Source organism: Crocuta crocuta, unplaced genomic scaffold, assembly GCF_008692635.1.
Source record: "Crocuta crocuta isolate KB4526 unplaced genomic scaffold, BGI_CrCroc_1.0 scaffold262, whole genome shotgun sequence".
Taxonomy (NCBI): Eukaryota; Metazoa; Chordata; class Mammalia; order Carnivora; family Hyaenidae; genus Crocuta; species Crocuta crocuta.
Window position 1 is genome coordinate 3,899,303 of NW_027528869.1, and position 24,600 is coordinate 3,923,902.

The 24,600-nt window shown below is 47.5% G+C and overlaps 1 protein-coding gene across 1 annotated transcript in view; it reads left to right on the plus strand.

Moving 5' to 3' along the window:
* Positions 1-1,099: 1,099 nt before the first annotated feature.
* Positions 1,100-24,600, plus strand: part of GRIN2B (glutamate ionotropic receptor NMDA type subunit 2B) — a 413,753-nt gene continuing 390,252 nt past the window's right edge. Inside the window, exon 1 of the mRNA XM_077756396.1 lies at positions 1,100-1,166. The gene's annotated coding sequence lies outside the window, so the exon portion shown is untranslated. The remainder of the gene's footprint in view (positions 1,167-24,600) is intronic.

Consider the following 24,600-nt stretch of genomic DNA (forward strand, 5'->3'; position numbering starts at 1 on the left):
GCCCCGGGCCAGAGCCACGCGCCGCGACCATCCGTCCAATCGACACGTTGCAGGTGAAGCCCCGTGCGCTGCACATCAGCGCGGCGGCGGCGTGAGTGTGCGCGGGGGTGAGTGTGCGCGGGGGTGAGTGTGAGTGCGCGCGCGGGGGCGCGTGCGCGTCGGGGGCGTGTGTGTGTGTGTGTGCGCGCGTGTCAGTGTGCCCCTTCCAAGAAATGCCCAGTGTGCACCCCAGTGCACAATCAGGACCCATTCAGCACAATCCCGGGGTGGGAGGAGGCGCTGCTGCTGGAGGCGGTGGGGAGAGCGAGACAGGCATGTCAGCAGCAATGCAGATGGGGCTGGGGGCCGCACTTGCTGGCGAGTTAAGTGGGGATTGTGCCTCTGCGTGTGAGTGTGAGTGTGTGTTGCTCTGAGGGGCCGCTTCGCCCGCCCTTCCTCCTTCCTTTCCACTTCCCTCCTTTGCTCGCTCCCTCCCTCTCTCCTCTTCCATTCAGGTTGGCTTTCCCACCTCTCATCCATGCCTGTCCCAGGAATGGTATAGCCAGACCTTTTCTGAATTATTTATAGACCGGTGCCAGCTGTTTTCAATTCCTCTCGTGTGCACTCTGTGGGAAATGCGGGGGTTCCTCCCCCTTTTCCTTCAAACGAATTGATATCTTTTTCGGAATGCATTTTTCTCACCCTCCGGGGACACTCGGAGCAGACCCTGACCGCCTCTTTTTCCCCCTTAGGAAGGGGACGCTTTGGGAATGACCATGCTCCACGGAGGGACAGAGCCGGCCCCCAGCTTCTCTACACAGAGCCTCCTCCGCTAAAGCTCCAAAAACCAAAAACCGTAATTGCCAGAAGAATCATTAAAAAAAATAGCCCAGCCACTAACCTCACATGCAAATGGAATAATTCCTCTGGATTCTGCATTGTGAGCTGCTCTCCATATCCTGAATTACCTTTGAATTCAGTCTTTTTTTTTTTTCTTTGAATTTGCATCTCTTCAAGACACAAGATTAAAACAAAATTCACGCCAAATTGGATTTTAAATTATCTTCCTTTCATTTACCCTTCGTCTTTCTTATGTGGATATGCCAGCGAGAAGAGGAGACTGGACATTCCCAACATGCTCACTCCCTTAATCTGTCCGTCTAGAGGTTTGTCTTCTACAAACCAAGGTAGGGCAAATTCTATGTTATTTTCGTCTCACCTGGGGTAGGGATTCCTTGTTTATCTCTCCCTTCAAATCCCTCAGGTGGAATTTTTGGAAGAAACGGTGACAAGATAATAAAATAAGGCTGTTTGCGGGGGAAAGGCTTATTACAAAGGGGGAGATCTCCCATCTTATTCCTTTTCCTTCCTCATCAAACAGGTTTTAGGTTTTTTAGGAGGCAGTGGGGATGGATGGATGTAGGGATGGAAGATGTTGAGTGGCATGAGGGTGTTTGTATGTAGACACGCATGGGAGACCTGTGTGATTTTTGAGTTAAATAGCATTTTATTCACCCAGGGCTAAAGCTCTGATTTTTATGGGAATCTAGAAAAAAAAAATGTTTTTTTTCAGGCTGGCTTTTCCCCCTTGACACTTCCGTGCCTCTCTGTCTCCCGTCCTTACCTTTCTAGGCTTTTAAAAAAAATTGAATGCCCTTTAAAAAATGAAAATGATGATTGAGATTACTGTGGTTGTTGCCCTGAAGTCCACTTGCTGTCTAAAGCATGAACACCGGGCCCCGAGATCCCAGGAGGCCTACTGCACNCACCTGGAATTGAAAGATGCTGCAGGTTGAGCTAAATCTTAAGCTTGGAAAGAAGGAATTCTGTCAATAGTCTCCCTTTAATTTATATCTTTTCATGTGCTATTATTTTTGAGCTGTAAATTTCTCCTTCTGTCTACACATCTATTTATACCCACACATCCTCCAAGCAAACTGTTACTTCCACACTCTTGCAAAATGGCTATCTTGCAGAGTTCTAAAATGCTGTGCATGTGGAAGGGGTGCAGAATTCGACACGTGAGTCTTTGTGTTAAACAAAGAGATGTGCCGTTTGCATGTGTTAGCCTTGTTCTTTCAAAAGAGAATTAATACTTTCTTCACCCCCCCTTATCCATTTTTATGGTATATGGAATGTGGCTAGGCAGTATTTTTATGGACTGGAAAAGAGAAATAACAGGAGAAACCGAAAAGACTTAGCTAATGACTCTTCGGCTAGCCACTCATGCAATCCAAGACAACTCCTGAGGAAAGCAGATCATCTACAGGCCGGAGGGCCCTGGTGGTGAACGGGGGCTCCCCTCCTTGGGCCACTGACCGTACACCCCCAAACTCCAAAAGTGCCCAGATGCAGAAATCAAGTTGAGATAAAGATCTTCAAAATAATGTAGCAGAATCATTACATCAGCAGTCTTCCTGAAAGTATTTTACATCCCCGATCTTTTTTTTTTTTATTCTGGCATTTTTAATAACCGTACTTTGAAACAGTCCAAAATACTGAAGGGATGTGGGGGAAGTAGCAGAAGACCCTTGTCCCTTGACATCACCCCAGCAGATACTTCTTCATTGTCCAGAAAGGATGGATATAATCCCCATTCGCTACCCCTCTCCCCCGGGTTTCATTCTTTCGAGCTTTTATTCGTTAGGCGGTGGTCTGTAACCATGGTGTCATCGGAATGAGAGAGTGGGATCCCACGTTGAGCCCTGTTCTCACCATGTCTACAAATAGCTGAGGTTATCGGGTGTGTGCTCACCTTACAGACACCTGGGCTAGTTCTCCATCTGCTTCTACTCCTTCAAGTGGGAGGACGTATTCTTAATTTTACTTCAAAATAGAACAGAGGTATGGGTGAGAAAAGCAATTCCATGTGCAACGATTTCCTACGTGCAGATGAGCAAGGCGAGGTGGGTGTCCGTAGGGCATATGCCCTTTTTGCATTCCCGGTGCCTGTGACAGAGCTCTACGGTGACTAGGTCCTTCGTCGTGTTGGTTGGTGACCAGGTTGACCACAGAGCTTTTGACAGAGTCTCAGCCACATTCTCCCAGAACGCTAATGGGAGTAAGCCAGGTTCTAGGCCATCATGGGTTGGCCCTAAAACTAGGCAAAGGACGAGAGATTAAAAGGGGAGGGTGCTGAGGAAGAGGATGACTTGAAGGGCATGAAAGATACAAAGAGAAGGGGAGGCATTCCAACTGGCAGGGGCTTGTGAAGCCTCGAGGTGGCATCACCACAGGTGGTCTGTACCTCCACCATGTCCAAAGCCGTTTTGGAACCCTGAGGAGGCAGGTGTTTTCCATCCTCATGAGCAGTCTTGGTGAGGCCGTGACTCAGTGGTGTTCTGGGCTGTCTCCAGGCCACCATCCTCTCTCTCTCTCTCTCTCTCTCTCTGTCTCTCTCCCCCTTCATGGCACAAAGAGCTGACTGGGTTCTATTTTGTCTTCTCTCCTTCTGCCACCCTCCTTACAGTGTGGGTTCCATAGGGAGGAAATGTGGCGGCTGGTGGGAGGAAGAGCAAATTTAATTTCAGTTGAGGAGCCTCTGTGATGTGCAATTAAGGGAAAGAAAAAAACCCGATGGGAAATAAAGACTTCCCAAGGCAGCAAGGTTAAGGGGTTTGGGTTGGTGATTTGGAGGGGAGCAGAACAGCATGGTTGCCTCCTATGTCTATGTTTCAGGTGTAGCAAAGCATGACGGACCTGTGAACACAGAGGGCTATGGCCGCCCAGAGATACCTGTTAACATGCAAAGAGAGGAGCAGGGTGTGCCCCGGATTGTGTAACTTCCTCTCTCTGTGGGTTCCATTCCTTCCAAGCCTGTCTGTCTGAAGGGTCTTCCTTTACCACCGTATATGTGTAATTTATGGCAGGGGTAGATGCAGAGAGAGGCAGAGAATAAGTGAGGGGGTAAAATGAAGGGAAAGGGGGAGGAGGAAAAAAAAATTCTCTAGTCACTACTTTGCGCATCAAGTGCCTTTCTTTTAGGCTGAGCCAGAAGAGCGACTTCCTCTGGTGAAGGGGGGAACAGCAGGTACCTTGATTTTGTATTCCTGCTTCACCTCGAGAGAGAGCCCTTGAGAACCTTGACCATCTTGTTTGACCTTCATGGACACGCACCAGCCTTGTGTGGGGAGGGGCATGGGCACCTGGGAGGTGGACACATGGGCTGAAATTGGTTGGGGGCGGTGATGAGTGGCGCTGGGCAGGGAGAAACAGGACTGGGCCGATCCAGCCCCTGGCCACATCATCATTGCCTTGGCAGACATTCTCCCTTCTACCCCATGAATACGATGAACCCAGGTTGCAGGGGTTTCCCCCCTCTTTTCTCGTTCAGCAAGATGAAGATGAAGGCGATGTGTCCACCACTGCTAACAAGTGAAAGCAAATATAATGAATATTTATGGAGTGGGAGATATAGGAGGCAGGGGAAAGCACAGGTTATATGGGAAGAAACCAGAGCAAAAAAATCAGCCTATAGAAGTCAGGGCCAGGAAGGAAGCCAGGGTGGAACTCAGCATCCTAAAGGCTGGCAAAGTGTTGTTGAGCGACAGCCTTCTCTCCTTAATTACAAAGGCTAGGGCTGCAAAACCACTGTTCTTTTGTAGCTTGCTGGGGGTCAGGAGCAGAGAAGCTGGAAAGTTAGGTCCCTTTTCACCACTGCTATTCTCCAGCCTCCTTAGGAATTCTAGAAATTTCCTTTCAGTAAATTACACTTTCAGTCTCTGCTACTGTGCATGCAGTCGGATACCAGTGTCATCTCTATAAATAAATATGGATCAAAAGAGTTGCTGGTCTAATGAATTGTTCACATTTATTAAAGTGCATCCCCTCTTTGAAACCACAGAAGTCGTCTCTAGGGAGAGTAGATTAGTGGTTGAATTGATACTATCTTTCAGAGGGATGCAGATGCTAGAAGAACAAAATGTAGTCGGAATGAGGGAAACGGCGCAAGTCAGAGGAGGTGGGCTTCTAGGGGACACCTGTGGCTGCTGATGGCATTATCTGTGGCCATCGTGTGGACGTGCTCTTGGCACCTTGTGAACCCAGAGAGGAATGTTCGGGAACCTTTCGTTGGTTCCTTGATGCTCTCCAACCACCTTATTTTTGTCTGTTCACTTTTTAGTGCTTGTAGCTGACGCTGGCAGAGAAGGGACGGAGTGCATATGTTGGCCCTTTGTTGAAATCCTCCGTGACTGCCCCGAGCAGAATGTTTGCCCTGCCTTCTGTGCATCGCCACTGCTTGTTCGTGATGATTAGCACGCTTTATCCTAATTTTGTTTAGATGCTTTGTTTCCCTAAGAAGTTTGTGAGCTCCCTGAAAACAGGGAGGGGTATTCATCTTGCAATCATTTATTCTTAACACAGCGCCGGGCACATAACAGATACTTGAGGAAATGTCAAATGAATGAGTGGAGAGAGAGGAAGTGCAATATTAATTAGTAAATAATGCCATTTCGTGTTTGTTCTGGTGGGTATAGGAATGATTTGAAGTTGCGCTATTGGATGAGATCAGGAAGATCAGAGCTCTGTGGCTGTTCAGAATGCATTTGCTCTGACCTTCTCATTTAATAGAAGAAATTAAAATGAGAAGAAATGCAGGGTGCAGGGACATGAAGTGATTTGCTTGGGGCCGTGTAGCTGCTTACTGGCATTGCTTGGTGCCCCACACCACTGAGGTTATCTGTGGATGTCAAATGTCTCCATCCCCGCTTCTCAGACTGTTCTGTTCATAGGAATCACCTGGGGATCTTGTTAAAGCGTACATTCTGATTCAGGAGGTCTGGGGTGGGGCCTGAGATTCCGCATTCCTGACGCTCTCCAGTGAGGCCAAACTCACCAGGCCACGCACCCGGGGTCTACCTCATGGCCGAACCTAATTCTACATCATGGCTCACACTGGCAGCTCCACATACATAGCCTCTGGAACTTTTACAATTTCTGCTTTGCCCTTAAAAAAGAAAAGATCCAAGAGCAATCCATGTATCCAAATTCACCCATCTCCCCTCTTCGGTCACTCTTCCGCCATCTTTTTGTGCATCTTTTTACCTCTTCACCTTTCATCCTCGGTGTATTCTTATTCTGGCCCTTCATGTAATTGATTCTTCTCTTTCTTTTTATGTTCACCTCAAGATAGTGTTTATCTGCTTATTCATGTCTCCTCGTCTCATTTCTTTCACACTCTCTTCTTTTAACTTTATTTATTTCCATGCCTTTTGCTCTATGCAGTTATTCAACAAGCGTTTGTTAAGAACCAGTATTTTTCAAACACTGCGTTATAAGAAAGAATTCGCTCTGGTTTGTACCTTCCAGTAGCTTATGATAGAATGGGGGAGACATGTGTAAAGAGATCATCGTATACTTAAGGAAGCTCTAGAAGGAAGGAAGCCTGGGAAAATGAGGTGGGCTTCACGGAGGGGTTGACATTTAAACTGTGTTTTTAATAATAAAGAGGAGTTTTGTAGGAGAAGGAGAGAATGGTCATTGTAGGAGGATGGAGAGCGGGTGGAGAGGTAAATTGCTGTAGAAGAGCAAGCCTTCTGCTCCTCCTTGTGTCCCTAAACTTGGGGAGAAGAGCAACAGAGGAATGTGCTGGTGCATTGATTAGGAATTTCAGATTCCAAACGATGAGGCCAGAGAATAAAGTCAGGGACTTCTTAAAAGGAAAGGCCAGAGGCTCTAATTTCTGCTTTAGTGATTCTACAGTTAATGAATCCTAGCCCTGTTTATTAGGCTTGCCTTTAGAATGAGCAAATGATACCATTTTCATGTTAGACCACTGGATTGCAACTAACTTTGTGGATGGCCATTATAAAGAAAGGGACAGCTGTTAGTTGGTTTGTAGCCAAGGAGAGAGCTGGATCCTAGCCCAGGCCAGGCTACTCCAAATGAAGGACCAGCCTAGGCCCATGTGTTTCTAGAGAGGTAGAGAGTCGCCATGCATTCAGACACTGGCCGCTTTCTTTAATGGCAAAGGGGAGTGAGGGAAGAGGGGCTCAGTTATTTCCAGTGAATTTACAGAAGGCTTTTGGTAGCCTTTTCAGATGGCCTGGTGTTTTAGAAGCATTCTTCATGGAGACGCCGAGGAATAGAGGTGACCCAAAGACACTTTCAGCCACCTCTTGATGGAACTGTAGCACGGGTGCTTAAGGGGGGAGGCTTAAGGGCGGAGCATTTTTTTCTGCTGCCCTTCCTGCTACCCTGCCCCCCTCCATTTCCACCAGCTTTCTGTGTCTTGTGGTTCGTATTCATTTCATTAGCAAAAGGAACCTAAACTCAGCTTGAAGACTTTTTAAAGATCCACTCCATATAAAGAGCGCATTGTGAGTGTGAAGGTGTGTGGATGGACAGATAGCACCACTGGGAGAAGGGAGAGGGGAGGAAGCCAGGCTCGGCCTGCGGGAGTGGCAGACGTGGAAGGCACTAGAAGGACAGAGAGGGGGGCGTCCGAAGTAGAGAGCTTCCCAGATTAGGATAATTTAAGGTTTTGACTAATTAACTCACTTGACTCCTAAAATCCAGACAATGGTCCACACACATCCTCCCCCATGTCTTTGTTCATGGCCCCACCAAGGCTGTGAATTTCCTTCTCCAGAAAGAAATGTCCATTTAATCTTTATTTGGATCCTGCCAGGGCTTCAGCTCGTTAGAATTTCTTAGGAAATTGGAGATCTTGTTTTTGTTTTCTGTTTTTTTGAGAGGTGGGATTTAAAGCCAACTGTGAGATAAAAGCACCGCATTGTTAAGGGAGGGGAGAAGAGGGGCTCGGAAGAGACCGGAAGCTGAAGTGATGTCTTTTATCCCTTTCTCGAAGCTAATTGTCCTCTGTGAAACTGCAAACATGTTCTGAAGCAGTCTGGTCACTCAGCTTCCACAGTTGCTGGTGTCTTTGGATTAGAAATGATTGTGTTCTGTGTGCATCCCAATATGTGCACACCACACGCACCCGTACACACCTGACTTGTATATGTGTGGTGTATTTGTATAGTGACTTACCTACCAAATACAATAGTGGAAAATAATCCTAAATGCGTTAAATGTGTCAGTGCAGTTTAGGTATGGTAATGCGTGTGTGTGTGTGTGTGTGTGTGTGTGTGTTTGTGTGACATGGGACAACAAGAGTATTAATACTAACAGGCACCTTGAAGATGATCTGTCTTCTACAACCACCATTTTAAAGCTGTGCAAATAGCTCCAAAGTTTAAGGACACATCCGTGGGGGAGAGCCACGTCCACTGACTCTCTTTCCAGTGCTCTTCCGTTCACCGCCCTGCCCCACTGGCCTCTCTGGAATGCACATCTCTTAAGTTAGCCAGTGCTGGACGTTTGTTTCTCCGTCTTCAGAGCCCTGCAGGGTACTGCTTGATGTGTCTTCAAACATGTTAAGCTTTTGCAGGGTGTCCAGTCGCTGTGTAAATGGTGATGAAGGGAGCAGTGGTCTTGAGAGTCAGAAGCTTCTTTCTCTTTCCGTGTGTGCTGCTGCACTTGGTGACCGTGTGCAAGCCATTGCCTCTGGGCCTTGATTTTCTCGTTTCTGAATCTGTGAGACAGGCCAGGCAGTGCTCCTTAGTCCCAGCTCAGTAATCAAGTCGCCTGGAGAGCGTCAACAAGGAGAAATCCAAAAAAGCCAAACAACAGCAGCAAAACAGTGATGTCCATGCCCAGGCCGTACCCCAGATGGTTAAATTAAAATCTCTCAGCCAGCACTCCAGGCAGAGGTCATTTAAAAATACTCCCTGGGGTTGGGGGGGGGGAGGTGGGGGTTCTAATGTGCGGCCCTATTTATGAACTATCAGGCAAGATGATTGACAAGCCGCCTGGTCTTTCTACCTGTCCTGCGGTCCTAGCATTTTCCCAGGTGGAGCGGGACCCTGTCGCGGTTCAACACTTGCATGAGGAGCAGAGGGTCCCTGAACCAGAGGTCCAGGAAGCGGTTGGCATAGGAGGGGATTTAGCGTGCAGGGCGCATACAAGGGGTGGGACAGGTGTCGCACTGGGGGCAGGGCCACATTTATTCCCGAGCGCTCTCGACGTTGACGCGGACCTGGCGTGGAAAGTTAGGGAAGTCGAAGAGCTGCTTTCCCTGACACCCCTGAAACAGGCGTGGCTGTGAAGTAGGGCGAGCGGCCTGTGCTTCTGCAAACATCTTTCCTTCCACTTAGTCTTTATTGACAGGGCCCCATTTCTTGTTTCAGAGAGAAAGCCTCATTACATTCCTGTATAGCAGTGTAAATGTAGGAAAACTATTAATAAATGGGGCTGGAGAAGCAGACCCTGATTGACTGGTGAGGGGTGTGAATGGTACAATTATCTTAGTGCTGGTTGGAATTCACTAGCCACGTTACCCTCCCTCTCAGTGCCTGAAGTAGAATATTAAAGGCATGAAGAGGAGGAAGAGGGTGGGAGGTATTGTGCTTCGTTCTTCTCTGACTGTAACTTTAATCACTGATTATTAGGCTAGCTGGGTTAATAGTTTTCTCACATCCTTCCTTTTTGGCTCTCTCCCGGCCCATTTTAAAATAAATGTGAACCTAAATGTAGAGGTAAGAAAAGAGCAGATTTATGGATCTGTGTTCCTTTAAAAAGACAAACCATAATGGGGGCGCTTGGGTGGCTCAGTTGGTTAAGCGTCCGGCTTCGGCTCAGGTCATGGTCTCATGGTTCATGAGTTCGAGCCCTGCACTGACAGCTCGGAGCCCGGAGCCTGCTTTGGATCCTGTCTCTCCCTCTCTCTCTGCCCCTCCCTTGCTTTTACTCTGTCTCTCAGAAATGAATAAATGTTAAAAAAAATTAAAACAATAATAAAAAGACAAACCACATGAGGGTAAAAACCCTAGTTCTTTTTTGAACATCAGCTGATAGTGGCTGGAGATGAGAGAGAAAGGTCAAGAGCCTGGTTTGGCCTCTCACTGGGGTTTGGTGGGATGTACTGAGGCTGAGGCACTAAGCGTTTAGGAGAAACCCAAGAAGTGTACTCACTGATCTGAATTTTTAGATACATCTTTGTTGCATGTTGATTTTCAGATAAATCCTATGTAAGCAAAGCATCCAAATCATTGAGACACTGAAGCCTTTTCCCTTTTATTTGTTATGCAAGCCAGCTTTATCAGGGGCCAGAATTGATATCTTCAGGGTTTACGGCTTTCCTTTTTATCACCTTGTTAGAGATTCCAAGATCGTTTCTGGGCTTAAAGGGGGAAAGGGGAAAATTTCAGTCCTTACCTGTTCTTTTTACATCTTCATCCTGCTTTTTCCTTCAGCTCACAAAGGACTGCAGAAGAAATCCTAGCCTGGCCAAATATGGGTGCTCAGATATAGTAGGTCCTTCTTGGGTGGGACATGTTGATCCCTGGGATTTTTGGAGAAAAAAATGCTGACTGGGTTTTCTTAGAGCCTGCATATAGAAGAGAAATCGCTTTCGTTTGTTGATTAATTTGTCATTTTTCTATGAGAACAAGATTCATGCTTTATGTCACTTTATGTCCCCAGTGCTTAGCAGAATGCTCTCTGCACTTAGACAGTGCTCGGAAAATGCTGGTTGTCGATAGAGATGATGATGAAAATGAATGTGCATTGAGGATAAAGTTGACGTATTTATACCTTTAATGTTTCCATTTCCTTACCACCCGAGCATGTCTTGATGATTTGGGTGAATTTTACTAGAGTTGAATGGATGAGAGTATCTTTCATGCTAACTGTAGGCCGATAGAATGAAACTATGCCCATTTCTTAGTGTCTCACCTCTTTGATCTTTAGTTTACATTGTGTTGAACAGAGGGTATTTCTTCAAAGCCCTTACCCATTACTAATTATGTTTTTCTCCTTTCCTCCAAATTCTGTGTCCATACTGTCCATTCCGCAAGCCCATTTTAATGGCTCTCTCACCCATAGTGTCTTCCTTGATCTTACCGGCTAGAAATAAGCTCTTCCAAGTTGTTGGTTCACATACTACTTTTATTTTCCCTTTGTTTGTAGCATTTTTCTTATGCTGGCTTTTGCGACCCATCCCTTGGGGGCCTTTTCATCTCTATCCCCCAGTCACCTTCACTGCACTGGGCTTTGTGGAATGAATACGATCATGGTTATTCACCTTCTCAGTCTCTCCTTTTTCTTTTGCACTATTTACAAAGATGCTTTGATTTCAGCATAAAATTCAAGATTGACTCTGAAATGTATGAATGATCTTTCAGTCACCATGGTGGAGAATCTAGTTTATTGATAAATCTGCATTTGTGAAACTGAGACAGAGATTGGGGAAAGGAGTGAGAAGGTCCTGGAATTAGCCAGAATTTTTTAAGACCAGTTTAGAAATCAGTGGTAGAATGAAAATGCTAAGAATTGTTGCTGTCAGTCCAAATATAATAGTTATCTAAAAAGAATTGTCTTGCCTTTGCTTAAGACAATCTTCTGTTGAAATTGGGCCTTGGGGCGCCCGGGTGGCTTAGTCCGTTAAGCGTCCGACTTTCGCTTAGGTCANACTGGGGGCAATAGATGTTTGTGATGTGCCCATGATATCCAGGGTTATGTTAACATATGTTATCACATTTAATCCTTACCGTAAGCCTGACATAATTTTGTTTCTCAGGTGAACAGAGTGAGGATTAAAGAATTCAAGGTCACACAGCTATGAACAGCAAGCCAGGCTTTCAGCTACATCCTTCATTCTAACCCCTAGCTCTTTAAATTATAAAGAGCTGCCTCCCTATAAAAGAACATCAGGCTTTATGTTGTATGTAGAGGAACCTGTATGTAGCATGTACTTTGAAACTCTGTGTTTTGTCTTCGGCAAAAAGCAAAGTTGTTTGCAAATGAAAACATGGATCCCTACAAAATGGCCAGTTTCTAGAGCTTAATTTATTTCCGTGAAGACAAAGGGGAGAAGTTCATGGTACCGGCAATCACCATCTCTTCCATTTCACATGATGGTTAAGGCCTGGGCACCATCTTCTTATCTGGGGCCTGCCATTCTTTAGATACACTTCACCTCCAAACTTAAACTCTTCTCCCACTAAGAGGAAACGATCCTTTCCTATTCATTTGATTGTGGACATTTTGAAGACTGTTCGTTTTCTTGTACCTGTTCCTTTCTCAAACCCGTTTCAAATACTACTTTGGGTGGAGACAAATGGTTAGAGTAAGAGAATGGCAGTCAGGAATACTGTTTTGGGGCACCTGCGTGGCTCAGTCGGTTAAGCTTCCGACTTCCGCTCAGGTCATGATCTCGTGGTTCGTAAGTTTGAGCGTCGTGTTGGGCTCTGTGCTGACAGCTCAGAGCCTGGAGCCTGTTTTGGATTCTGTCTCCCTCTCTCTGCCGCTCTCCCACTCTCTCTCTCTCTCTGTGTCTCAAAAATAAATAAACATTAATTTTTTTAAAAAATCTTAAAAACAATACTGCTTTGTTGTTGGGTTTTGGTTATTAATGGAATCATTATTTTATGAGGTAGACTTACCTCATTCCAAAAAGAGTATGAGGAAGCTAGTTTTGTTTCAACTATCTGTGTTAACCTTTGACACAGAGAGCAGTGTATGTATAAACATATACTCTAAAGGTTAAATTCCCTGTCTTTATTTTTCCGTCTAAGGAAAGACACCATCTCTTGGTGCCACAAAGAGTTCTGGTACCTTAGCACCACCACATAAATATTTTTAAACTACTTCCCAGTGACTTCCAGTACAGCGGTATTAAGGAATGAACACTGGCCGATGGGCCAGGAAACAGGGCCCCTTGCCGACCTCACCTCAGCTTTGTGTGATTCAGGCGGGTTACGTAACCTTGCTGAGCTTCCTTCCTCATCTGCAAGATGAGTTCTTTGGGGGAGACAGTTATCGTATTGTGGATCACATGAGGAAACGTAAAGAATCCCCTCAAACCATAAATTTAAAATACACACATATGCCTGTACAATATTATTATTAATAACTCCATCCTGGTCAAGAGAACAGCTTTCCTGGGGCCTTTAGTGCAGTCATCCACTCCCCGTAGGCAAGAGAATAGAAAATATTTGTTGGAGAAGATGGGCAACTGGTGGCCAGTTCCCCCGTGTTCCGAATGTGGAGTAGCACCAAGGCGTTGTGACCTGTGGTGTGAAATCTTTGGTCTGCATCTCCTCAGGTCTCTGTCACGGTATTTACCTAGGCAACGAGATAAAAACTTGACAGAGAGGAGAGCAAGACTAATCTTTCTAGCTCTATGTATAGAACAATTTTTTATTTCCAGGCTTATCTTTTATCTTCACGTGACCCAAGAAGAGTAGAGATGGAGATGGTGACCAAGCCAACGAAGCATCAAAGGCCGTTTTACGCTCAGGCCTCCACTCCTGCCTCTCTCCCTGCTGTGCCCTCCCTCCCCTCCCCTCCCCTGCCTCAGTCCCATTCTGCCTTCATGAGTCAGCTCAGGGATCCCCTGCTCCAGGTCTTCCGGGTCCCCTCAGGCTGGAGACACTGCTTTCTTCGTGCTCCCATAGTTACCCATTTGAGAGGACTCCTGCTATGTCTCTGCCTCCTCCGTCTTTGAAGTGAATTTCTCAAGGGCGGAAACAGCCTCTACTCTGGACCCTCTGCATGCCTCTCAGAGTGCTGGCCCACGGTGGCCATGTAGTAAACAGCTGCTGACATGGTATGAGGGCCGGTAGGCCCTGTGCTCGGTGCTGTATGTGCATTTATGAATGTAGCCCTTCCAACTACCCTAGAAGGTAGGTAAAACTATTACCTCCATTTGATGCAGGAGGTTTCTAAGGCCTGGAGAAGTTGAAACTTGCTTAGCTCAAGTGGCAGAGCCGGGATTTGAACCCAGCCGTCTGGCTTAAGCTCACATTCTTAAGGTTTATGCTCTGCAGCTTTGTACTAAATTTTTATGGTTGGTTTGAACGATCAGGGACTTAGAAGAAGCATGGGGTGTGTCTGGTTTTACATAGTGAGGACAGTGGAAGGAAGAGAAGAGAGTGCTCCACAGAGTTTGGAGAGTGGTTAGGACCTGGATCTGTATGAATATTTGTGGATCTCATCCTTCTGATGTGCTAATGAAATACGGGACATACCCAGGGCTTCCAGAAATGCACGGGCATGCGATCTGTGTAATTACCGTGGAGTTTTGCATGAAGTGGGTTGTTACTTCCAGAACGTGTGCTTCTCGACTGCTTGCTGTTTCCTTTTGGTTTCTTGCGTTTTCCTGGCCACCGTGTCCTTCAGTGGTACGTTTAAAGGTGCTGGGAGGTGGTGCCACTGGTCTGCGTCCTCCTCCGTGCACTCTTCCTGCACTCCAACATGGTGGCACATGTCGAAAACAGTGGATGAGACCAAGAACTCAGGAGTCAGACAGTCCGGGTTTCTCTTCTACCCCTATTAGTTTAGTGGGCAAATGTCTTCAGTTCTCTCTACTCCCAGATTCTTTGTCTCTAAGATGAGGTGTTAATAATTCTGGCCTTCCAGTTACTCTGAGGATGAAGTGCGTTACTTCGTTTTGAACAGCATTTGTCACAGAGTAAGCATGCAGTAAGTAGTAACTGCTTCGATGGCCCCTGGCCCCAACCAAGTCAGAGCCAGTTTTGGGTAGCAAGAGTGTCATGTATGAGGCAGTTGTGTCTGAATTAGAGGCTTCCGGATCAAGACTGGCATTGCTTTCTTTGAGTATCTCATCAAATCATAACTGGCAAGAGAAGAAAGTATGGCCAGGAGCTGAACAGGAATTTCTAGCGCAGAAAATGCGGAAGAGGCAGACGCCCCAACCGGAACCGGTTAATGCAGGATTTAAGGACCGAAGTGAGCTCTGGGCAAAGTGGCCATGAACTGATCAAACCTAGGATAAAATGAAAAGCTGTAAGGAAGCCTGCAAACAAACAAATATAAATCTCGAGAAAGACAGGAAAGCTTCCAGTGAAAGGGTAACAGAGGTGGAGATAAACCAGCCTGGCCGTACTAATGAAGTCGTTTGCGTTTCTGGAGTGCCTTAGCCTTGACGCAGGGCTTTCTCAGAGGTTTCCTTCCCAACACATTTTTTGATCTTCCGGAGAGAACCCACTAGGAGGAATTCTGGACAGGAACTATTCTCTCCATTTTACAGATGAAGAAATTGACGTACGAGGTGCTCTAGTCAGTGTCCAGAATGGTGCAAGTCAAGGAGAAGAAGAGTTGGAACTCAGTCTCAGCTTTTCTAAATCCCAAATCCGGGCCTCGCTCTTCCCTTGCCTCCGCCTTGAGAGAGCCCTGGAGGGCAGCTTGCTACCTTGCGAAATCTTGAAGGAAGTTTAATTAGGCAAACAAAGAATTTATTCTAAAACGAAAACAATGACTTTGATGGGCAGGGGAAGATGTTTACTGAAAAAGCCAGGTCACATATTATGCAAAAATAGAAGGGTTTGGTGCATGAAAATTATTATTTCACTTCTTTATATTTTTCCTGTCCTTTCAAAATTTCTACAGCACATTATTTTCACGTTCAGAAAAGATGAGGTAGGAAACAAAAACAAGAGCTTTAATTATATCAGGAATTAGATAAATGGAAAGGGGTAGAAGTCATCTGCATAAGGACAGGAGGTAGTCTTACGTTGTAGGAATAGAATGAGGAAGTGGTTACTAATATGGTCACACACGCCGGTGTGTTGTAGGTATGTGTGGGTACGTGTGTATGTGATCTGGATTTTCACGTAGCTTAGGGAACACAAAACCCGGTTAAAGTTGGAGAAGATTTTAAAACATCAATTAAGAGTGTAATAAATAACCTCGGGCCTTAATGACAGATTCTAAAATGCCTCTAACAAATGGTCACTACAAGGCTGAAGGCTGCCATTTGAGAAGATCATAGAGGATTGGAAAGATACCTGCGGGCCAGCTTAAAACCTTTTTCAAGAAAGATGGCTGGGAATTATAAATGGATAAGCCTAAGTGTTAAATTGGAAAAACTGTTGAACCTGATAGTCAGTAACCCAAACCTTGAAGAGACCAGGGCACAGGACCCATCAAGATGGCATTTTAGAGAACAAACCCTATCAGATCTATGGTTTTACCAGAAGGCCAGGCCCGGAAGCCTGTAGCAAACCGCTGTATGTAATTAAGGAAAAGTAATGAAAGTTTTAGATCTCCCGTCCCCTGAGATTCTAATTTTTAAACAGGGAAATGGGAGTGGGCTAAGTAGATGGTGCTCAAAGTGGAGTTGGGCGGTGGCTGGCAGCAGAGGTGATGTCGTCGAAGTAAGGTTTGTTCCCAGCTGGGGAGCACTTGATTTAGATGGGGACAAGGAAGTGCTATGCCTGCCTTTCATGTCTGAAGGAATGTGCTCCTGGCCGAGCAGTGAGGAGGTGTTGTGTCAGGATTGACTCTGAGGCTGGGCCCTGGGCGCCGCGCCGCCACACCGGTTCTCTGCTGTGTCTTTGCCTCCCCTCCCACTGCCAGTCCACACATTGCATGTGACCAGCGATTCCTAAAATGCATGCTCTGGACCCTCTTTCCAGAAAACCCACCTTTTGTAAACGGCCCCATGGTTCCCCATAAAGTATTAGGGGGGTTAGGATCCAGCCCGTCCGTGGATGCCGGCTTCAGAACCCTCGCTCTAGATCATGTGTCCAAGGTCCACCCTGGCAGATTTTCCTCCAGTTATTTGTCTCTGGAAGGTGGGGGCCATGGGGAAGAATTGTCTTCGAGACCCCAACTCCTTTGTCCTTTCAGGATTAACCGGCCTCACAGGTATGTTTGCAGACTGTTTACGGAGGTTTGTGTGGGGTACCGGGCTCTTTGTTTGCTGTGGAGTCAGGCACAATGGCTGTCCTCGACGAGCTGACACACCAGGAACTGAGACATGGGCACCTAGGGCTGGAGAACGAGGCAGAACTGATGTGTCTTTATTTAAAGTGGTCTCAACCGAGTGATGTGGGAGTACTGGCTATCTGGCTCAGGTGTGAGCGAGCCAGCGCGGCCACTTGGGAATTGGGTTGAAGTGCTTTGGAAGGGGTGAATGGAATTCAGGTGACACTGGCATAAAGGAGCCCTAGCTTCATTTCTGTCCCTACTGTGATAGCCCTCTCCTCGTCTACCCCAGCTGCCTCCTTGACTCCGGTCTAAGGCCCTGAGGACAAAGTCTAGCCAAAGATGAATTCTCGCTCGGGACTCAAGAGTGATGATTTCTTGGTTTCTGATAGGATCCTCCTCATCTGTCAACATAGCTGATATTCAGTGGAGATAACCTTTTTAGATTCCCTTCTTACCCTTACAATTGGAGCCTTGTTTCTGTTTTCTTTTTTTTTCTTTTTTAAATGTTTATTTATTTCTAGGAGACAGAGAGAGAGACAGCGTGAGCAGGGGAGGGTCAGAGAGAGAGGGAGTCACAGACTGAAACAGGCTCCAGGCTCTGAGCCGGCAGTCAGCACAGAGCCCGACGCGGGGCTCGAACCCATGAACCGTGAGATCGTGACCTAAGCGAAAGTCGGACGCTTAACCAACTAAGCCACCCACGCCCCTTGTTTCTGTTTTCTACCAGAAGTCAGGTGGTCCCTTTCCAGGGACCATTCCAGTAGCAGTATCCTCAGCATTTCGAGGCTGGTGCTGCTGTGGCTTTTAAACCAAGGCAAACCTAGATCTTGAATAGTGTAAATCCAGAGGTGGACTGAAGCCTTGTGACCACTGCTCATAGAAGCAGCCCCTGGGATTCCAGAGCCAGGTCTTTGATGTCAAAGGGACTTGGGTTCAGATTCCCAAGTTTGCTACTCGCCACCTTCAGCTCCCCTCTTCTGTAAAGTGCAGGTTACGTGAAGGTGAGATGAGGTAAGGTATGTGAAGTGCTGGGAACTTAGCACTGTACCTCTCCACCCATATCCCATGAGCAATGCTGGCGAGTTCTCAGTAGGGCAGGGAAAGAGCCCTCACTGACCTTTCCCATCTTCTGTTTCTCCCACCCAGGTGTCTACCCCAATTTCTCAACGACCCTTCTCTTTGGCTCTGGTGCAAAGAGAGGAAGAAATAGAGAAGCCCGATCTGTTTATTTCTGCTTATGCGGGAGACGGAGAGGAGTGTATGAAATCCAGTGCCCTGAGGAATGGGGAGTGTTTTGAAATAAGTCTTGAAATTGGGTGTGCCTTGGGGGGGAGCAATGTGGGGAGACCTGGGGGCTGAGATCCTTGTGTTATTAGAGACAATGGCAGTAGCAAGGAAAGAAGGGGAGAAGAAAGATTGATGAGAGGAAAGGGAGGAGACCACCCTAGCCGGGACGTCAGCCTCAGTCAAGTTCTTTGGCTGTTCCTCCACCCTGTGTGTTGAGGAGGAAGAAGACAGGGAGGGGGTGAAGGGGAAGAGGAGGGGGTAGAAGAAAGGAAGGGGTAGAGGGTGAGGGACCATTAGGTGGTTTCCACCTCAGCCAGGGGGGACGGGTCTAGTGCAGAGTGCCTGTCTGACCGTAGTCCTGAGAGAGGGGAGGTCCCCACCCCCCCCTGCCCCNGGAGGAGAGTCAGGAAGCGACAGCTGTTCTGCCACCCTGGGAAGCTCTGTCTGGACTCCGGGGAGTGTTTGCGACCTCTTTATGGAGGTCAGCCAGCCCGCCTGCCTGCCAGCCCCTCCCCAGGCTTCCTTGGGTGTCACAGCCACTGTGATCATCCAGCACGCTGCCGCGCGGAGATGCACTGTCTGCAACTTGCTCTGTGACTTGCTCTGTGTACATTTCTTTGTCTTACCCCCGCCTCTAAATGGTAGCAAACAGACATTTTGGGAAGGAATTAACCCCTCCGAATTTAGAGTGTCAAGCATTCAAATGGCAAACAGAAATCAATTTTGGAATTTTCTTGGTCTTAGGTTATTTGTACCATGGTGTCTACACAGGCAGTCCAGGGTTACTTTCATACAAAATGAATGCGGTTTGCTGATACGTGAGTTTAATAACTGCAGGCTGGCGGGATATCAGCTTCCGTGAAACCCTTTTGTTTCCAGTGGAGAAGGGATGGTGTATATTAAAAGCATTGGGTCCCGGCCTCCCTCTGGGATCGGAATTGGGTGGGAGTGAGGTGGGTGTGGAGGCAAGAAGAGCCTCCCTTTGCTCCTGGTTCCTCGGTGAGGTCGGGCTCCAGCCCAGATGCAGCTGGTGGGCGAAGCCACTGCCAAGTAAAGCCGTGCTCCCCGCTGCTTGCTGTGTGCAAGAGCCAGCTCCGTGCACGTGTGTGCGCGTGCGTGCATGTGTGTGTGTGAGAGAGACAGACAGAGAATATGAGAATCTGAATGGGAAATTAGTCCTTCTCGGGATACAAGAAACATCAGAGAATGTTCACAAGGACACCGATTCTGATTTCCTACTCGGGCGCCGGTGTGTTTGAAACGATGCCCAGGTGGTTCTAATGTACAGCCAGGCTTGTGAATTGCTGTTCCAGACCTTCTGCCCCACTTCTCCCACACCTGCTCCTGTGTCTCGTATGTGCATGGTTACGCTTCACCTCCCAACGGTGCTGCTTGCCACAGCCCCTCTCAGGGAGGAAGACAGTCCCGATTTCCTGAAATCCCTGCCTGTTCTTGTCTCCCGGTCCAATGGACCCATGTTTCTAGAAGACATGGTAGGTTGATTAAATAAGTGTTCTTAACGTTGTAATTTTATGCACACAGCTCCTCACGCTGTGGAAATAACTGTTCTTAGATTTTCCCTTGTAAGTGGATTGTTGAGATTGCCCAGGGGGAAAGAACTTTCTCTAATTTTAATAAAGCAGGTGTTTATTTAGCCACTCAGTTAACATTGTCAACCGTTTCACTCTTCATTCCATTTTGTGCTATTTCAAAATGTATACTGACGAATGCGTATGTTGGATTCGTGGATTCTTGCCCACTCCCGTCGCACATCAGCCGCTGATCGGCCCAGATGGATCCTCCGTGTCGTACCTCCATTCAGATCTCCAGCAGCGCTCCTTCCCTAACTCGCAGTGTCTTTCTTCCCCTGTCCCCCGAAGACCTGGGTTCACCGCCCTCATGACCTTCAGGCTTTGCTTCCCTCTACTTCTCTTGGATCACTGACCCTTGACTTGTCCCCGTGGAGCTTCTTGTTGTTTCCTTCTCTGCCCGTTCTCCCACTCCATGTTTCATGGCGCTCCGATGTCTCCGTTGCTGAGCCATCGACTGGCAGTCATGTCTTCTTCTGCTGTCCTGTCACTCTTGAGGGCAGTTGAAGGAAGTCAAGAGTGAGTTCACTTGGGCTGCTTCAGAGCCCTTCCTACAGGACTCCATCATCGCTGAAAGATGGGGCGCCTCGTTTTTCTCATGAGCCCCAGGATCACATGCTCACCCAGTTCTTAAAACATCGCCTCTCTGAGCATTCTGTCCTCCATACTCCTGCCTATGGTAGAGGGGCTCATCACACTTGGCTGAGAAAAATCAACACTCTCTGGTAAATTTTTTAATGTTTTATTGTATTTTTGAGAGAGAGAGCACGAGCAGGAGAGAGAGAGGGAGACACAGAACCCGAAGCAGGCTCCAGGCTCTGAGCTGTCAGCATAGAGCCTGACGTGGGGCCCGTGAACTGCGAGATCGTGACCTGAGCTGAATTTGGACGCTTAACCCACTGAGCCCCCGAGGTGCCCCAATGCTCTCGGGCATGAGTGTCCATAATCATTCCCTTCCCTTTTTGGCATGAATATTTGTCCTTCTCTTTTGTTTGCCGGATGCTCCAGAGGAGTCTTTGCCTCCTTCACAACGCGGACAGCCCTGGCCTCTGACCCAGTCCGTCTTTTTATCTGGAGTTTTGTTGTCATACTCAAGGCTCCCGCTTTTCCTGACATCTTGAAACTCTGTCTCACTACTGATTCCTCACTGCTGCTTTCAGTTGTTGTTGCCTTAACACCTCTGCTTATTGAAAACAAAATTCATTTTCCCCCCAGCTGAACACATCTTTCTGAGGTCGCTGTTTCTTGCCTCGTCGCAGAAAGGCAGCAGAGCCTTGTGGTAAAAATCATGGACCTTGGAGCCAAAGTGCCTGATGTCAGTTCCTAGTGGTGAGGCCTTTGAAAAATCACATACCTCTCTGAGTCTTGGCTTCCTTATTTATGTAAATGGAGATAACAGAGCAGTTTCAGAATGCCATTTTGAGGTTTGAATAAATTAATAGCTGCGAAGTACTTAGGACAGTGCCTGGTACATTGTGAGTGTTCAGGAAATAAATGTTAGATATTATTATTATGTCTGCATGGGTGGTTCTCAACGGGGGATCATTTTGCTCCTCAGGTAGCATTTGTCAATGTCTGGAGACATTTCAGATTTCATGACTAGGGGAAACGGAGGCCACTGTCATTTAGCGGGTAGAGGCCAGTGATGCTGCTCATTGTCCTCCGGGGCCCAGGACAGCCCGTGGTGACAGTCATCCAGCCCAAATCTCAGCAGCGTTAAGGCCGAGAGGTAGCGTTCTGCATCTTGGCCCCAGCAACGGCCACCATCTTCTCAAGGTGTAATCTGGTGTCCATTTCTGTTCTTTTCCTCAGTCCTCAGCTCTTTGGAAGGCTCACTTTATCACATGGTTTCAGTCACAAACTGATTTCAGGGATCCTGAAGTCCACATTTCCAGCGTTCTGATTGTGTCTCCAGTGGTTTTTCAGAACAGTCTCCCCGATCGCATTCCCTCCATACTGGAAAATGTTAAAGGTGGAAAAAAGACCTCGTGTTCCTCTCTCTTCTCTATGCAAATGGCCATCGTTTCCCAACGTTTCCACGGTTGCCAGTGGCACACAGTCCTGGCGCTGCTTCCCTCTGGCTGTCTCTCCCGAAGCCCCCACTTCTCGTCTACACCAATTTCTGCCAGTTCTCTCCCTGCATTGTTTCCTCTGACCCTCATTTCCATTTCCAAGGCTACTGCTTAGTACAGGACTCTGGCCGGCTTCCCTGCGTCCCCTCCCCTCTGCCATCCTCCACACAGCTGCTGGAATGGTCTTCATTAAACACTGTTTTCCTCTGCTCAAGAATCCACAGTGGCTCTCCATTACCCCTTATTAGCAAAAGGAAATTCCCCATGAAGCCCTTTACGGCTTGACCTCCCTCTCGCCACGGGCCCCCAGCCCAGCAGCCTGACGGCCTCTGCGACCGTCCCTCTGGGCCGCTGGGTGCCCACCTGTCTGAGCTCTCTGTCCTTGTCCGTGTGTCTTGGTGGCTTATAGTTTCCCTCCCTGGAATGCCTTCCTCTCTCCTTTTTGCCAAACCATGTCTGTCGCCTCTTTCAAAAGCTGGCTCAGTTTTGAACTCCCTTAGGGAACCTTGCTGCATAACCCACCAGATTCTCCTTGTCCTGCTACTCAATGTTTCATTTTGGTCTTAAGTACTTATTAAACGCAGCCTACGTTAATTTACACCTGCTGATGTGTATAAAGAATCTCTAAGTATTTGTAAGGCTTTTCCAAATGTGTATGTTTCATTCTTCCACCTTTTTTTTTTTTCTAGTACCTCTTTTTTTTTTAAGCTAATTCCCACAGCCCAAATAAAGTACACTGGATATAGCAGCGCGTCAATAAATGACGTGTCTGTAACTGTCATTTTTTTTCCTTCAAAGCTCAGGAGGAACTCCAAGGGCACGTTTTGTGGGTGACTTTAAAATAACTGGCTCTTCCCTCTGTGGTTGTGTTGGTGGGTCTGCCAGAGGGGCTGCCGGTGGGAACGAGGATGTGGTGTGAGAAACCCACACGAGGGCCACAGCCTGGGCACGAGCTAATGGAGAGCCTTCCTAGAGAGAGAGGAGAGAAGTAGGCATCTTCAGACACCGAGCACTCTGGGTGTTGTAACTTGCGAGGATAACACCTGGCTGCTTGGAGTTTTGCAGCAAATGGGGCGGTCTTAAATATATTCTCTGCTTTGATTTATGAAGTAGAGGATTGAAACTCCATTCTGCAGCCGAGGAAGCTAAAGCCAGGAAAGATTAGGTGACTTGACCGCCAGGACTTAAGACTGTTGTGAATTCAGGGTTCTCTTCGTTGCATCCCCGCTACCTCATCTGTCGGGTAAGTAAGGCTTTAGGGGTCACCTGCCCAGTTCAGTATTCTGATATTACAGGTTGGGCTGCTAAGTGATTCCCGGATGACATCAAAACTCTTGATAAGTAAAGCTGGGCCTCGGATGAGCTCAGAGTCTCATTACCGCTCTTTTCACGTTATCGCCGACACCGGGTTTTGTTCTTAACCCAAGGTACCAATAGATGCCTTCATGACAACCTTGAGATTGGCATTGTCCTCCAAAACTTCCTGCCGTGATGTGAGCATTCCGAATCTGTGCATTGCCGTGTGATAGCCTCTGGCCGTGTGTGGCCAGTGAGCTTGGAAAATTGAAATTTGGTCAGTCACAGCAGGCTATGAGTTTCCACCTCGGACACCACAGCTCTACGCTCGTTATTTTCCTTCTTTTTATAATGTTTATTTATTTATTTTGAGAGCCAGAGGGAGAGCATGCGCATGAGCGTGCAAGCTGGGGAGGGACAGAGAGAGAGGGAGGCAGAGAATCCCAAGTAGGTTCCTCACCGTCGGCGCAGAGTCTGGCTCGGGGCTCCATCCCACGAACTGTGAGATCATGACCTGAGGTGAAATGAAGAGTCTGACACTTAACCGGCTGAGCTACCCAGGCGCCCCTCATTAGTTTCTTACATTTGTCAGAATTAACAGTTTACCTAATCTGGATTTTTACCTGATCTCCCTTCCCCTTTCACCTCTTGGTGGAATTACGGTAAAGCATGAGAAGCCAGAGTGTGGGAGCCTGAGTGATCTGCAAGAGAGAGAAGAGTTTCTCGCCTAAAATGGCTGACTGCTGTCCTCGGTGGGCAGTGTCTGGGGGAAGAGATACCACCAGTTCCAAGGTCTTTTCTCTCCCAGGGACCCTCCTTCCTGTGAGCTCAGGACTCAAACCTGTTGAGCCTTTGGCCTCTTGGAGGAGACGGGCTGAGGAAAGGGGAGCCAAGCTGTTTCTCAGAGGCTGGTGTGGGGGGTTCTGACACGGTGCTGCGGCAGCCAGGCTTCTCTGTGGGGTCCAGTGGGAGGTTATTAAGGAGATGTGAGTGAGAAACACCTCAGAAGTGCCTCGAGGTTGAAACCTCCCTTCGAAGCTCTCCCTCTCTCTGTGTGTGTGCGCGTGTCAGTGTGCGTACACGTCTTTCTTCCCACATCTTACTTTGCTTCAGGGGTACTAGTTCCTATGTTTCCTGAGGCTGGACCCCTGGAAGAGGCTCCGCGTTCACACTTGTTACAGCTGAGTTCGGTAGAGGCACCCGGAAATGAGAACCCTGTCTACAGAGTAGTTAACGGAAGCGATGGGTTGACAGTGTGGCACGATAGGGCCTCCCCCTCTCTTTGCCTGCTTCTTCCCCCATTCCTGTCCACCTGTTCTGCTTAGCTTTTTCTTAATCTAATTCATCATCTATGCCCGCGAGGAAAAAAAAATATTGAACTCTTTTTAATCTATGGGACATAAGGCATGGAGCTCTCACCCTAGGTAGATTGAGTGTGTTAACACATGGAAATGAAGAGTAGAGGAAAAAAGAAGTTTCCTTAGAAATTCAGCCTTTAGGGGCACCTGGGTGGCTCAGTCAGTTAAGTATCTGACTTCGGCTCAGGTCACAATCTCACAGTTCGTGAGTTCAAGCCTCGTGCCGGGCTCTGTGCTGACAGCTCGGAGCCCGGAGCCTGCTTTAGATTCTGTGTGTGTGTC